The 15,000-nt window shown below is 46.3% G+C and overlaps 1 protein-coding gene and 1 long non-coding RNA gene across 4 annotated transcripts in view; both read left to right on the top strand.

Annotated features, from left to right (window-relative positions):
• Window positions 1-15,000, top strand: part of LOC134469309 (pleckstrin homology domain-containing family G member 1) — a 76,760-nt gene that overhangs the window by 40,027 nt on the left and 21,733 nt on the right. The window lies entirely within an intron of this gene.
• Window positions 7,663-12,199, top strand: LOC134469308 (uncharacterized). 3 transcript variants are annotated; one of them, XR_010038962.1, is made up of 5 exons: window positions 7,663-7,828; window positions 9,067-9,176; window positions 10,090-10,172; window positions 10,751-10,849; window positions 12,022-12,199. It is a non-coding gene; the product is annotated as an uncharacterized LOC134469308 (long non-coding RNA). The 3 variants fall into 3 exon arrangements; XR_010038964.1 differs by lacking the exon at window positions 7,663-7,828 and adding an exon at window positions 7,839-8,070 and having other exon boundaries at window positions 8,342-9,176; XR_010038963.1 differs by lacking the exon at window positions 7,663-7,828 and adding an exon at window positions 7,857-8,070.

The raw sequence follows: 15,000 nt of genomic DNA, 5'->3' as shown, positions 1-15,000 counted from the left end.
CCACCGGTGAGTCAGTTCTGCGCCGCTCATTATAAGGGGCCCCTTTAAGCCAGAAGTGCCCGGGCCCTATTTCTCCCCCAGTCCAGCCCTGCCTCCTGTTCTATATGTGTCTTGTCTGGCATTCCATAGACATTATTTATGGTATGTGCAGCACTTCTGTATGTGGAACTATATAGCAAGGTCAAGAAAACATGGAAACATATTCTTTCACATTCTCTCTCTCTCTCTCTCGCTCTCTCTGTTTGTCTCTTTCACTGTACATACATGTCTGTCTGTCTATCTATCTTTCCTACTTTCCTCTCAATGTAAATTCAAAATCACAAATGGTTTATTGTTAGGTCTGTACACATCTGCCAATGCAGAGACAGTGACAGAACATCCGTTTCTGTTTACACAATAGAATTCTATAGGTGCACTGTGTAAGATGGTGGTCATGAATATTTGCTAAATAATTAACTAATATTTACTAATATAAGTACCTACATTAAGGAATTCAAAAATGGCGGACAATGGAGAAGATCCCCCTTTTGAAATGCAATTTTCTCATTTGATGGTGGTGGAAAGAATTCAAGAAACTTGTAAGATTTGTGAATGTCCAGCATGAATTCTGGGAATAAACTAGGCTACTAAAAACATTATACTGCGCACCTTTAAGTTAACAATAAGCAAAAACAACCTCCACACGTACTCCTTCTCTAACACATTTATTAAACCTCCCAAGCATCTTTTGTGTGCGTCCTTGTCTTGAAACGTGTATTTTTGGTCAGTCTAAGGTCATAGCTCGGTCAGCTGCTCGGAATCCAGTTAGTCATATTCGGTGATCTCTCCCTATTGACCGCACACACACGCACACATACACACATACTACACACACACACACACACACACACACACACACACACACACACACACAGAGAGACTTACAGATTTAATCTCTTCAGTGTGTAAGCGTGTTTGTGTGTGTGTGCGCACGCGTGGGTATCTGGTGTCGATTGACTTCTAAGGGAAAAGCCAAGCGAGGAGCCGTCCAACTTCATAAATTCATATCGCTTTACTGAAACTGGGACACTTAAAGGAATTTCTCTCATTCTCTCTCTCTCTCTCTCTCTCTATCTCTCTCTCAATCTCTCTCTCTCGCTCGCTCACATACACACAAACATACACACACACACACTTCTCCCTGCGTCTGTTAGCGCTTGCTAGCCTCCACTCCTTTCTCGATGAGAGAGGGATGATGAAGCATTTCTACTGATGGAGCACCTGGAGTCCACTGCCGCAGCCCTGCCTCCCTGAACAGCACACACACACACACACGCACACACGCACACACACACACACACACACACACGCACACACGCGCACACACACACACGCACACACGCACACATGTACATGCACACACACACGCATGCGCGCTACCTCCCTAAACTCTTACACCATGCACGAACCCACACACACACATGCATGCACACACAAACGCACACGCACACATGCACGCACACACACGTACACAAACACACACAGACACACACACACACACGCTCTTTTTCTCACTCACACACTAACTCACTCACTCTCTCTCGCTCTCCTTTGTTCTCTCTCTCTCTCTCTCTCTCTCTCTCTCTGGCACTCTCCATATCTTTTGTGATTCGCCTGAAGCCTGCGTGTCGACCTCTCTGAACTTGTCTTTGAGACGAGCTGGCTATTCTGAGTTCAGGCATTGGCGGATAGGAGAAAGAGCACACTGCTGTTTCTAGTTACCGTTCCCACTGCACATGTAGCAGTATCCGGATCAAAAATGTGTTATTTTATAGCCGTTGCGTACTCATAGTTTTGTATTTGTCACCATAGTTATATTTTTACAGGATTTATAGCCGTTTTAAATGTTCAGATCCATCAAATAAGCAGGGTTGGTAGCTCTCAGAACTAAACCAGTAGGCCTATGTCTAAGTTATGTTGTAGTACACAGAAGCTAAATGGACAACAGCAAGCTAATGCTAATGGAATGAATCGGAAGGCTCCGTAGCAATGTTAATGACAAAGGTGTTATTTGAGGGTTTCATTTGCTGCTTACTTTAAAGGTGCACTGTGTAATATTTTTAGCAGTTTCTTTCCAGAATTCATGCTGCCCATTCACAAATATTACCTTTTGCACACTTATTCGTTATTATTTTCTACATTTTGTGGCCTTACGCCATTTCCGTGGTCTGACTCCACTTAATTTTCATGGTCTCCCTCATCTGCAGATTAGCACCATGCTAACAACCCAAGAGGGTTTTAACTTTATTCGTCAGCTGATCGCACCATGCCGATGACAGTGAGCAGGTTTTTGTCCTGCTTCTTATATCTGCTCCCCCACTCCCCGCGGTTGCCCGTTGCCCTGCCTTGTGGTCTTACGCCGCCAAAGCCGTCCGTCAGCTGCTAGGAAGGTAACCCTCTTCGCTGCCACTGCTGTTCCACTCCTCAGAGGCCGTGTCGGATTTGCTCTGGTCTCCCTGCCTCCGGGAGCCTCTTCGCTGGCCGCACCCCCCTCCCGCTCATTGCACGAGGCGGGCCTCTGCCTCCCACTTCCACGGCAGCGCTCGATGTGCCTATACCTCGGGCGCCTTTCCTTGCTCTCCATCTGTCCGCTGGCTCCTCCCCTCACGGCCGCAGAGTCGACGCCTCCTCTCCCTCTCCCTGGCTTAAGCCGTTTGCTCGAGCAGCATTGCCACTCGCCAGCATTCTCAGCCGAACGCTCCGCCTCGTCCGTACCCGGACCCAATGCTCTTCTAGTGATGCCTTGGATCTCCCTGCACGATGAGGTTTCCTGATCTTCTGTCCCTCCACCTGCAACGTTTGCCGCACCTCTGACCATGGATCCACCGATTGACCGTGGTCCTGCTACCGGCGCCGCCATCCCCTTTATTGGATCTTCCAGTCCGCCGCTGCTAGCTCCAGCGCTCTGCATGCCGCAGGCAGCTGCAAACCTGCCGCCGCTACCCCCTCAGTCGCCGCTGCTACTCTCTTTGCCACTTGATTCTCCTCTGCGGGATAGACTGCCTCGGTAGCCTGCTCCGCATTGATGGCGACGGTTGCTGGCTCACTCCTCTCCTGCCGCCTTGGCTTTGCTGACTCAGCCCCTGACACTGGCATCTCTGCCGAGGCGCCAGCACCAACCCGGCCACTCTCCGGATCCCAGCCGCCGCCCTCGATCCACTCGTGCGCCCAGGGTTCCGCCAGGCCGTGAAAGCCGTTCGCCTAGGCCCGACCGCTGAGGCCGCCAGCCCCACGGTTCCAGCCGCTCCGACCGCCACCTTCGATCTCGCCGAGATTCCTCCCCGGCCCCCCTCCGTGGGTCCGTGCGCTCCCCCGCTCTGCGCGGTAGCCCCGCCAAGCGGTTCTACTGCTACCACTTGCTCTACAGGCCGCCGCCTGCTCTACATGCTCCGCTACCTATATACCACTGTTCGCTCTTCATGCCTCCGCTTGTGCTCCTGCTCTACGTGCCACCATCGGCCGCACCACTCTCACTGCCGCCGCCCTCTAACCCACTCGCAACTGCCGCCTCTTCGCCGGCTACTGCTCTCTCCAGTCCACCCAATACCGCTGCCCCCTTTCAACCTGCAGCTGCATTTCTCTTGCCTACGTCTGCTGATATCTGCGTTGCCCTCCTCGGATGGCCTCTCGCTGCCCATGCATTTGTTACCTCTACTTGGGCCCAGACGGCGTCAGATACCGAAGTTAAGAATCAAGGCCGCCATCTTCGACATGGAGTGCAGCTTACGCACCACTCCTATCCCGATTCCTCCACTCGCTGCAGCCCATGCTCATGGTCACCACCGTGGCATGGCATTCGTGCCTGATGCTCCTTTCTGAGATGCGATTTCCATCAACTCGCCTGCCTCATTGCCTCCAGACTCGTGCCCCCGCATGACTCTGGACGCCGTAGCACTATGGACGCTACATTCCGGACAGTTGGGTGCCGCTTCAGGATACTTCATCCTAGTCGTGCCACTCCATTCCCTCTTTTCCACCCAAGATGTTTCCATCTTCATTACGCACGCCAACGCCATCAGGAAAGACGGTGCTCCACGATCAACGCATTTTCTTCCATGGGTTGCTTTTGGTCCGCCCTGCGAATCTTGCTGGAGTCTCCACATCACTCTCCCGTAAAGGGCCTGTTTACGGCAGAGATGATCTTCCCGACCGGCGGCACCTCTGACCCTGCGAGTCATTTTCACACCCGCACATGGCCCTTTTGCTTAAGGGCATGTGTAAGGCGGAACCGTCTGCCCCAGACAAACGGCTCCCCATCACGGCCGGGTTGCTCGCGGCCTGCCTGCGGCTGAGATGCGGCTTTCTGTCCCCTCACCTGGACTTCACTTTGGCCGCCATGTTCGTCCTAGCGTATTTGGGCTACTCAGGCGCAGCGAATTCACCTCTGGCAGTGCCTCATTTAACCCACTCGTCCATCCTCGAGTCTGCGACCTCCGCGTCATTGATGCCGACTCTATACGATACATCGTCAAATTTAGCAAATCCGACCAGCTGGGTCAAAGCCACGCCGTTCTTATTTACAACGTGGCTTCCCATTTTCAGCCCTATCAGATCCTGTCCCGGTACATCGCTTATCCCGGCGCTGACAATCAGACTCTTGGCCGTTGGTCCTCGGATGCCTACCAGCTGTACATCCGTTATCATCCCTCCGAGCTGAGGAAGGCTCAGATGGCGATCTGCTCGTGAATTCGCTCGCCGGGTCCTGGCTTTGGTTGCTGTGTTTGGGGTGCTTGGTTCCTCTCTTTTCTATTTTTCGTCATTGGCTTTTTTGGGGTGTCCGCTCAGACCTCGTACATATTTCGCGGGCGCGGGTATTGTCCGAGCTCTCAGTTGGAGCCCCATACTCCCGAGCCCACGCACCGGATTTGATCTATATCAGGTTTCGGGCTCGGCAGTAATTTCGCACCATGGCCAGCGACCTTGCCCAACACGCTAATTTTGCTATTCGCTTTTAACTCATGTTTCTCGAAGTGCAGTGGTCCAGCGACCCCGTAAAGCACTTTTCGCGACTTCTCGAGTGCAGTGGTCCAGCGACCCCGTAAAGCACTTTTCTCGACTTCTCGAGTGCAGTGGTCCAGCGACCCCGTTAAGCACTTCCATGATCGCTTCGCCGCGCGGACGATCACGAGAAGCCCGTTCTCCAGCGAGAACGAAGATGTATGCATACATAGGCTACTGAATTCTAATTTCAGATAGCGCACTTATGAACACACACAGACACACACACACACACGCTCTTTTTCTCACTCACACACTAACTCACTCACTCTCTCTCGCTCTCCTTTGTTCTCTCTCTCTCTCTCTCTCTCTCTCTCTCTGGCACTCTCCATATCTTTTGTGATTCGCCTGAAGCCTGCGTGTCGACCTCTCTGAACTTGTCTTTGAGACGAGCTGGCTATTCTGAGTTCAGGCATTGGCGGATAGGAGAAAGAGCACACTGCTGTTTCTAGTTACCGTTCCCACTGCACATGTAGCAGTATCCGGATCAAAAATGTGTTATTTTATAGCCGTTGCGTACTCATAGTTTTGTATTTGTCACCATAGTTATATTTTTACAGGATTTATAGCCGTTTTAAATGTTCAGATCCATCAAATAAGCAGGGTTGGTAGCTCTCAGAACTAAACCAGTAGGCCTATGTCTAAGTTATGTTGTAGTACACAGAAGCTAAATGGACAACAGCAAGCTAATGCTAATGGAATGAATCGGAAGGCTCCGTAGCAATGTTAATGACAAAGGTGTTATTTGAGGGTTTCATTTGCTGCTTACTTTAAAGACGCACTGTATAAGATTTTAAGCAGTTGCTTTCCAGAATTCTTGCTGCCCATTCACAAATATTACCTTTTACACAAAAACTTACCACCAGCATCACATATTTACTATTCATTATGAATGGAAAAAATGACTTTTCATACCTGAAAAGGGGATCTTCCCCATGGGCCACTATTTTACAGAAATATGCATTTTTAGCTGCAAGACTTACTGTACTTTGGTCATACTTGTACATTCTAGTTTATTATTTAGAAAGTATTCATGAAAAGGTCAAATTTGCACAGTTTCAGCAGCATACCTAGTTGCAATACCTACTCTGGCCACCATCCTCTCTCTCTCTCTCTCTCTATCTCTCTCTCTCTCTCTCTCTCTCTCTCTCTCTCTCTCTCTCTCTCTCTCTCTCTCTATCTCTCTCTCTCTGCTGTTGTTGGCAGTGAGTGTTGTACTGTGTTGAGATGGAGAAAGAGCCCATTTATGCCTTTATGAGCAACCCCCTCCCTCCTCCCCCACCCCCTGCTGCCGCCCTCCACAACATAATGCCACTTAATCATCAATAGCACGCCGACGCCGCGCACAACAGCTGGACTGTGCAGCCGTGCAACACACACACACACACACACACACACACACACACACACACACACACACACACACACACACACACACACACACACACACACACACACACAGAGTACTCATGCACCTATTTGCACACACAGTGCAAGCACGCGTGTATTCACTCTCAGAGACGACTTAACAGATCCTTGCTCGGTGCCATGGAGTACGTCTGTAAAAGTGGTAGCAATTGAAAGAGCTATTATTAAAGTCTTAGCTCAGCAAAGTACTCTGAGGCCTGCATTAAATAGTTTTGAGTATCTCTCTCTCTCTCTCTCTCTCTCTCTCTCTCTCTCTCTCTCTCTCTCTTTCTCTCCTCAATTTCTTTCCCTCTGCCCAACTCTTTTCCATTAACATTACACACACACACACACACACACACACACACACACACACACACACACACACACACACACACACACACACACACACACACACACACACACACATAACCACACAAAAACACACACAGACACACATAAACACACAAAACACACACAGACACACATAAACCCACAAAAACACACACACACACACACACAGATATATATACAGCCTTATGCAATGGTAGGATTATCATTATGTGTATGACGGTGTGCCTTTGATGTTCTTGGCAAACTTTATTACTGTAGGATCCCAAGGCGTGTGTGTGCAATTATGCGCGCGCGCCTGTGTTTGTGCGTGCATGAATGCACGCGTGCTGGGCGTGTGCTGTGCATGTGCATGTTTTGCTTATGTGTGTGCAAACGTGTGTGTGTGTGTGTCTGTACATGATTTGATGTTTCAATACGCATGTGCTGTGCATGCGTGTCTGCATGAGTTGTGCATGAGTTGTGTGTGTGTGTGTGGGTGTGTGTGTGTATGGAACTATTTTAAGGTCATAAGTCTTACAGCTCCACAAAACGCATTTCAAATGTGTAAGCTGCACCTTGTACTTGCAGGGTTATTTTCACATCTGTACATTTGTTTTGTAACTGTGTGGGTTTTTTTTGCACATGTGTGTGGGGGAAAACGTATGTGTAAAATATTAAAATGTATGTGTAGAAATGTTTTGAAGTTGTGGCAAGAGAAGTGCGTACGACTTGTGCCATGCTTTACCAACTTCTTCCTGTTCGGAGCTGCGAGCACACGACTGTGAAACTTTTTTCACAGATGTACGAATTTTGAGCCGGTTTTCACGTGGGGGTGGGGTCATATTGCGAGAGCCAATCAAAACATCTCTTACTGCCAACCAATCAGTGTTTCGCCTTATTTGTCGCTTCTGCCTTATCGGTCGCTTTGGGGTCCTAGCTGCGTTGCCCTGGTAACAACTGTAAACAAAAGGCTACTGCTCCGCTCCCTGACAGGATTTTTCATTCATTCGTGCCAATGAAACAGGAGGCCTCGATTCATGCAGAAGATATGGTACGTAACTGGGATATAAAAATATATATGTAAGAAAACTATTTAACCTCATAGACTAACCTTGTATACGGTACATTCTAACTGTAAGAAAGACTCTGACATTGATGCCTAGTCCCGCCCCCTTCACGTGCAGTTCAGTTAAGTTCTACTTGGAGCAGGGAGCACATACTCTGCTCCAGTTGAGTTATTATTACCTCAGGATGATTGCATGTGAGAAGTTTGTGTGCGTGCCTTTCCACCAAGTAAGTGTTGTGTCAGAATAGTGAGTTAGTAGTTCGTTTCAGATTGTGTATGTTGATGTAGAGTTGATGGGACAGTATTGTTAGATTGGGGTGCTAATCGCGATTAGCGTGCTAATCGCGATTAGCATGCTAAGCGGAGAACTAGCATGCAAGTCATGCTAATTGAGCTAGATATTCGATAAGTAGTGATGCTAGGAGGAGTATTATTTCAGTCAGTGTATGTTTTGTTAGTTAATACAGTGTGTTGATTAGCCTTATTCTGTGTTTGCAGACCACACACAACTGAGGCTCATGCCCATGTAATTCATCTGTGAAGTTTAATAAAGAAACTAAAGGGAGACAACTGCTTCTAACTGCTTCATGGTGTTCTAACCGACGCCCCCCATACAACACAACATCCCAACAAATCAGAACCAGCGCAATACAGTCCTTTAGTGATCCTCACCAACACTAACAATATATTTCTAAAGTTTTGAGTCATTCCCGTTCATTTGAAGCGTAATTTCCCCCTTACTGTGGCTAGTTTGGATGAGATGACTTGACCCTAGCTAGCATAACATATATGGCAGCTAGCTCTACACTATTTCGGGCATTCGTTAACAATCAGTGTTCAGATAACTAGCGCAAACGTGCCGAGATATCGTGTTTATTATAAAAAAAAAATAAACGCTTGTGTTGTGCCATGGCTTATATGGTGATGACGTTTGAAATTGTAAATTTACGGGCCACAGATGTGTCTATGGTAAGGCCGACCTGACGAGATAGCTGCCTACTGAGGTTTGATTGGATATGGACATTGTTTATTTCAGAAGGAAAATGTTTGGAGTGGAATTGTTTGGAAGACAATCTTGGGACAATTTTGCTCTTTGGGTCTTTGTGCCAACCATGCCAGCTATCGTAGGGTGCTCTGGGAACTTCTTAGATCTGTTTACTGTATGTACACTTACTGAAATAAGCATTTTGTTTACATAAAATCCCTTGTCATTTCACCACTAGGTTTGAAACCCAGACAGCACGAAGCATCTTGCCGACGTCAAAATCAGATCAACAGACAGGGACATCAGCCTTCTCTTGGGAATAGGCCAGATATGCCATAACAAGAAATGGTAAGTCTATCACTACATAAGATCCATAACAAAATACTCCTAATTAAATCTTAAATGTGACCTGGTGGCATTATTGCGTGAATGCTTATGTTGCACACTTAATGAATAAGGTCCTCAAGTGTGTAGAGTTTTGCTGAGTTCGTTGTTTATTTACATTTTCCTCAGCATAACTGTACAGCTGACACCGCTGCCTTTAGGCTAGTGACAATGGGCCCAAAAAGGCCTTCGTTTTCGAGATACCCCAACCGGAGGTAGAACAAAACCCAATAATGTTTTTCCTCATCTCTAGGGTGTCCCATACATGAAAATGAGTCTTGGCCAAAGTGATTTTAATACTAAGCCTAAACATTTTACACATTTTCATATGCACCTCCAAACAAAAAAAGCACCCAAAATGTGACTTCTCTTGGGTTTTGTTCTACCTCCGGTTGGGGTGTCTCCAAATTTTGAGGCCATTGTCACTGGCCTACTTCTGTATCATAACAAAGCCTGTCACTTCCACGTTTCGTTCTTTATGTGACCGAAGACACTGGCTGGATCTCAAATGGTGCACTTGTGCACTTCGGGCACTATGTTTCAGTGCGTAACTAATGCGGCATGCGCACTGAAACATGAACACTAAAGTGCACAAGTGCACCATTTGAGATTCAGCCACTGGCTACTGCACCAGAGAGGGTCTCTGCACTCATTGCTGGTCCTATAATGCCATCTATTGGCGAAAACGTGCAACAGCATAATTAAACTAAAAGACAACTTCTGACAGGACAACAAAAAGACAGGGAGTGAGAATAAGGGAATAACAAAAAGCCGAAAATGGGGGGTCCACTACACTTGCATACCTGATTGTGATGCTGTCACTCATTTTCTAGTCTATATCTTGGACTGAAAAAGGATTACATTATTATGTTTTCAGGTGTTTTGCCCCTGCGGTTGTGAAGAGGATGCTGTGGAGGTGGCAGCATGAACGTGTCACACAGACATTGGCTAAACTACTCGGTAGGTACAACGAAATAAAAGAAACCACCCCCTCAACCCTGTTTATGCTGCACTGTACCTATTATAACCAGTTTTTATATAGAGCATTATTTGAAATACTATGAGAGCCTTTCTGTTAGGAAACTGTACAGCAGGGATGGGCAACTGGAGGCTCGGGCGCCACATGCAGCCCAACTTCTCACTTTTAAAAGAAGAAAAAGGACAGTTTTTAACCCCCTATAAATCAATAGTGTAAGCATTCATGTAAAAATAAAGAAAAAGTGAAGTATCCTTTTGTAAATTCTCTCAAGTGCGTGGTGATGTGGCCCACTGATTGTGGTAATTAAAAATGTTGGCCCACCTTATAATGAAAGTTGCCCACCCCTGCTGTACAGCCTACATCACTTGTACATGTCCTTACCAAATAGGACACTAGCTAGCTAAATGTAACTAATATGGCATTGTGAAAGTTGTATGCCTAAATGTAAACCATAATATTAAATTTTGATGGACAGAATTCAACTAAACCAACATATTACATTGTGAATGTAGTTGCACAGTGATACTGAGACCGACTTATTCCTGTCTTTATTTGCCAGGCTTCTACACTTGCCCTCAGAGTTCACATATGGTGAAGTGCACAGGTGTCCAGTCAGGTTCAGACTGATGCTGGTAACAAGAGGAAAACATTCTAATTGGTAAGTGAGATCCCTGCTCAACAAAAATCCACACAGCACAACAAGTAAGCCTAGTTTGTGGTATGAAATGTAAAATGGAAGTTTCATCAAAAAGTTGTAGAACACATCTGAATAAATTGCAGGCCATCAAAGTTGTGAATGGGCAGGGAAAACACAACCAGTAGGCTTATGAATTACTTTGACACAGCACAGCAGATGCGATGCTACCATTCCTTGGGAATATGACACAGAGGTCTACTATTCCATTGTAAATATTGACTGGAAATGTTCATGTTTCAACTGTTTAAAAACATTGGACTCAGGGGAAAAAAATCTCTAGGTGTATATAAGTGAAAGCCCACCTTTGCCATTGTGACACAGCACACAAGTAGTGAAAAAAGTGAAAGCCCATTGGGAAACTCCAACTCCCATTGTCATTGTTACACAGCACTCCACCGCACACAAGTGAACACTGCACACTGCGAAATTGCATTTATGCCTCACCCGTGCAATGGGGCAGCCCTCAGTGGCGCCCCATGGGGAGCAGTGCGGTGGGACGGTACCATGCTCAGGGTACCTCAGTCATGGAGGAGGATGGGGAAGAGCACTGGTTGAGTACTCCCCCCACCAACCTGGCGGGTCGGGAGTCGAACCGGCAACCTCTGGGATGCAAGTCTGACGCCCTAACCGCTCACCCATGACTGCCCATAGAAGTATACTCTGCACACAACAAAATTGCATTTTATGCCTCACCTGTGCAAGGGTGCAGCCTACATTGGCATCCCAAGGGAGCAGTATGTTGCAGTGTGGCGGGAAGGTACCATGCGTGGGGTACCTCAGTCATGGAGGATGGAGGAGAGAGCACTGGTTAATTACTCCCCCCACCAACCTGGCGGGCTGGGAGATGAACCAGCAACCCTTGGGGGCGGTAAAAACCTAACTTGCTCAGCCTCTGAGGCACATAAAAATGTGAAATTAGTTGCATTTAAAAGCCAAGACCATCATCTTGCATGAGAATGGACAGTCTGCATATTGGAATGCACCCATGTCACTTCAGGCGCCTTGGACAATGCATCGTGTATGCAGCATCAGGCTAAAATGGGTTAATAACACACACACACACACACACACACACACACACACACACACACACATGCACTCTCCTCTAATCTTCTCTCTTTGCCAAACTTTAGATGACCTTTCCAGCATGTCCAACTCATCAGCATCAGGGGAGGAGAGTCGGTGAAGGTGGTGCACCATCCAGGACCAGTCATGGGCCACCAACACCTCTGCAAAATCTGCACTTCTTGTGAACCCTCTAGAAGACACTACAACCACAAAACTGCTAATAAACCATCACATACTACATCACATCATGGTTCTCCATGTGTTACTGCACCCTCGGCACAAGTTCTTTGCTAGATTGCCATCTGGCAGATGCATCAGGACAGAAATGTAGCTACTATTTGTGATTATATCTCCCCACACTCTTTCTTGCTTTGTATGGCAGTGTGTCTCTGTGTGTGTCAGAATGGAAGGTGTCGCACCATTGAAGTCAATGGGCAGTGGCATTGCATGAGGGATATAGAAGTCCAGATATCCTTGATGCTTTGGTGCCAGCTGTTTTTTTTTTTTTTTTTTTTTTATCTGGTCACCCACACTTCCCTCTTCATTATGTCCTATAGATTTCCATACCACGTTTTGGTGCTTTGGTGGTACGGACATTCTAACTCACTAGAAAAAAGAAAAAAATGAAAATGAATGGAGGGTTATGTCTGGTGATTTCTGGCAAATTAGAATGCCCATAACATCAAAGTGGCACTGGATTACTCAACCATTTGCCTCTTAAAAGATAGCTTCTGCCAATTTCAATATGCTGTTGTATACCTCATGCTACCCTTGACTTGTCAGTACCCGGTGATGCTGGCATTTTTTTGACTCAGCTCTTTCTGAGATTTGAGCTATTCTAATAGGGGCAGACTTTGATTGCATTAAAAACCTTCTTAACATAGGTCTAATCCAAATACTATCCCAAAAGGTATCACTGTCTGTTTGCTAGTTGTCTGCTGATGTTGCATAACCTTTTGAATGTTATTGGGAATAAATGAAGATGTTTTTTTGAAATGTAAACAAACGTTGTCCCCATTACAATGACATGGGTATGTGGAAGAGCTGTCCCTTACTCATGCACCTGTTTAACAAAATGTTATTTTTATTCAAGTATGCATCGTGTCTAGGGGTATGCAGTGTTTTTGTTATATAAATGGCACATTACTTTATACTGTAGGCCTAAGTTATTTCCATTGAGAGTAAATATTTACTGTCAATGGTTATTTCAGATTATTTAAAATGGCATCTGGGAATTCCAAAATAAAGGTGAAATAAAACACTGGTGTCCCTTTTATTTGGCTCTTATAGGCCTACATGGGGGGGGGGTTCTTTTATAATCTTTGTAGCATATTCATCCTCTTCTCAGTTGCATGGCTGAGACTGTTTAAATAGGCTACTGCCTGCCAATACTGCACGCTTCTACTTAGTTGCATTTTAACGTTGTTATGTTACAGAGAATGTAATTATTATATAATTGTTACCAGGTAAAAACGAAAAGCTAGTTAATGTAATGCAATTTGTTGGTCACTTGCGTCTGTCATAGTGTCACAATATTCAGTCAATGAGTGCATGGTATTTTGCGTGGTATCTGTGGGGATCAAGGTAAGCAGATCGTGGAAATAGTAGGCTATAGATATATTATAGATGTAAAATAGTCTACTGTATTAACTTACAGATGTGAAATATTTCGCTGCCTATATAAACTTAACGTGCCGGTAGTCTGTATTCATTTGGCGCGTTGCAAGTGATGTTTAGAGGTGAATATTCATTATCGCCACCTACTGCACTGGGATGTAAACGCACCCCATTGAAATCGATGGCTTGGCAATAAGCGATGTTTTGATTGGCTCTCACCCTGTGACCCCACCCCCACGTGAAAACCGGCTCAAAATTCGTACATCTGTGAAAAAAGTTTCACAGCCGTGTGCTCGCAGCTCCGAACAGGAAGAAGTTGGTAAAGCACGGCACAAGCTGTACGCACTTCTCTTGCCACAACTTCAAAACATTTCTACACATACATTTTAATATTTTACACATACGTTTTCCCCCACACACATGTGCAAAAAAAAACCCACACAGTTACAAAACAAATGTACAGATGTGAAAATAACCCTGCAAGTACAAGGTGCAGCTTACACATTTGAAATGCGTTTTGTGGAGCTGTAAGACTTATGACCTTAAAATAGTTCCATATGTGTGTCTCTGTGTGTGAGCGTGTTGTGCGTGCATGAGTTGTGTGTGTAAACCTGGCAGGGTCAGGTGAGGACACCGGTCAAGTATCATGGTCTGCAATGCTAATCACCGTGTGCTGCTGACACTTTGCCAGGGTTGCCAGATGAGGCTGATGATTTCCAGCCCAAAAAATGCCCAAATCTCGCCTGGAAGCACTAAATCCCGCCCAATTCTATTGATTTCTATGGCCAAAAAAATGTTGCGTTTTTTTTCTTCTGAATGTAATTTTTACCCGCAGAGGGCCATACTAAACTAAGCAGCCCAATTGAGCGGGAAACCTCCCAATCTGGCAAAACTGCACTGTAAGGCCGGCCGCATACTGGCTCCGACAGCACTGCGGCGCACTTTTGCTTCCGACAGAATTCGGACCCCCAAACCCAATTTCTCACAAACATTGCATTGATAGTCAATGGGCGGCGCCAACAAAATAGAACTTGTCTCTAATTGCTATCCGACATCGGCGCCAGTGTGCGTGGTTCTATTGAAAACAATGGGATCGAATTTTAGCTGAGCAGTGCTCAGCACTTTGTCGGAGCCAGTGTGCGGAAGCCCTAACCCGGACGTGTGTTAGCTTGATGAGAGGGCCGTATGTCATAGTGCCACAGTGTTCTTCTCTAGCCAATCATACTGTATTGTGTTGAGGGCCATGTTATGTAGGTGTAAGGTGTCATCACACACACACACACACACACACACACACACACACATTGTGTTAACCCGCAGCGTCTTGTCATATGCTGCATGTGTCATATTGTGTGTGTGTGTGTGTGTGTGGGGGGGGGGGTGTCAGATGACGGAGACAGAAAGATAGATCTTTGAGATAGAGAGAG

This window comes from Engraulis encrasicolus, chromosome 18 (genome assembly GCF_034702125.1).
Source record: "Engraulis encrasicolus isolate BLACKSEA-1 chromosome 18, IST_EnEncr_1.0, whole genome shotgun sequence".
In the NCBI taxonomy this organism is placed as follows: domain Eukaryota; kingdom Metazoa; phylum Chordata; class Actinopteri; order Clupeiformes; family Engraulidae; genus Engraulis; species Engraulis encrasicolus.
Note: the sequence above shows the minus strand (reverse complement) of the source record. Positions and strands in the feature narration are given on the sequence as shown.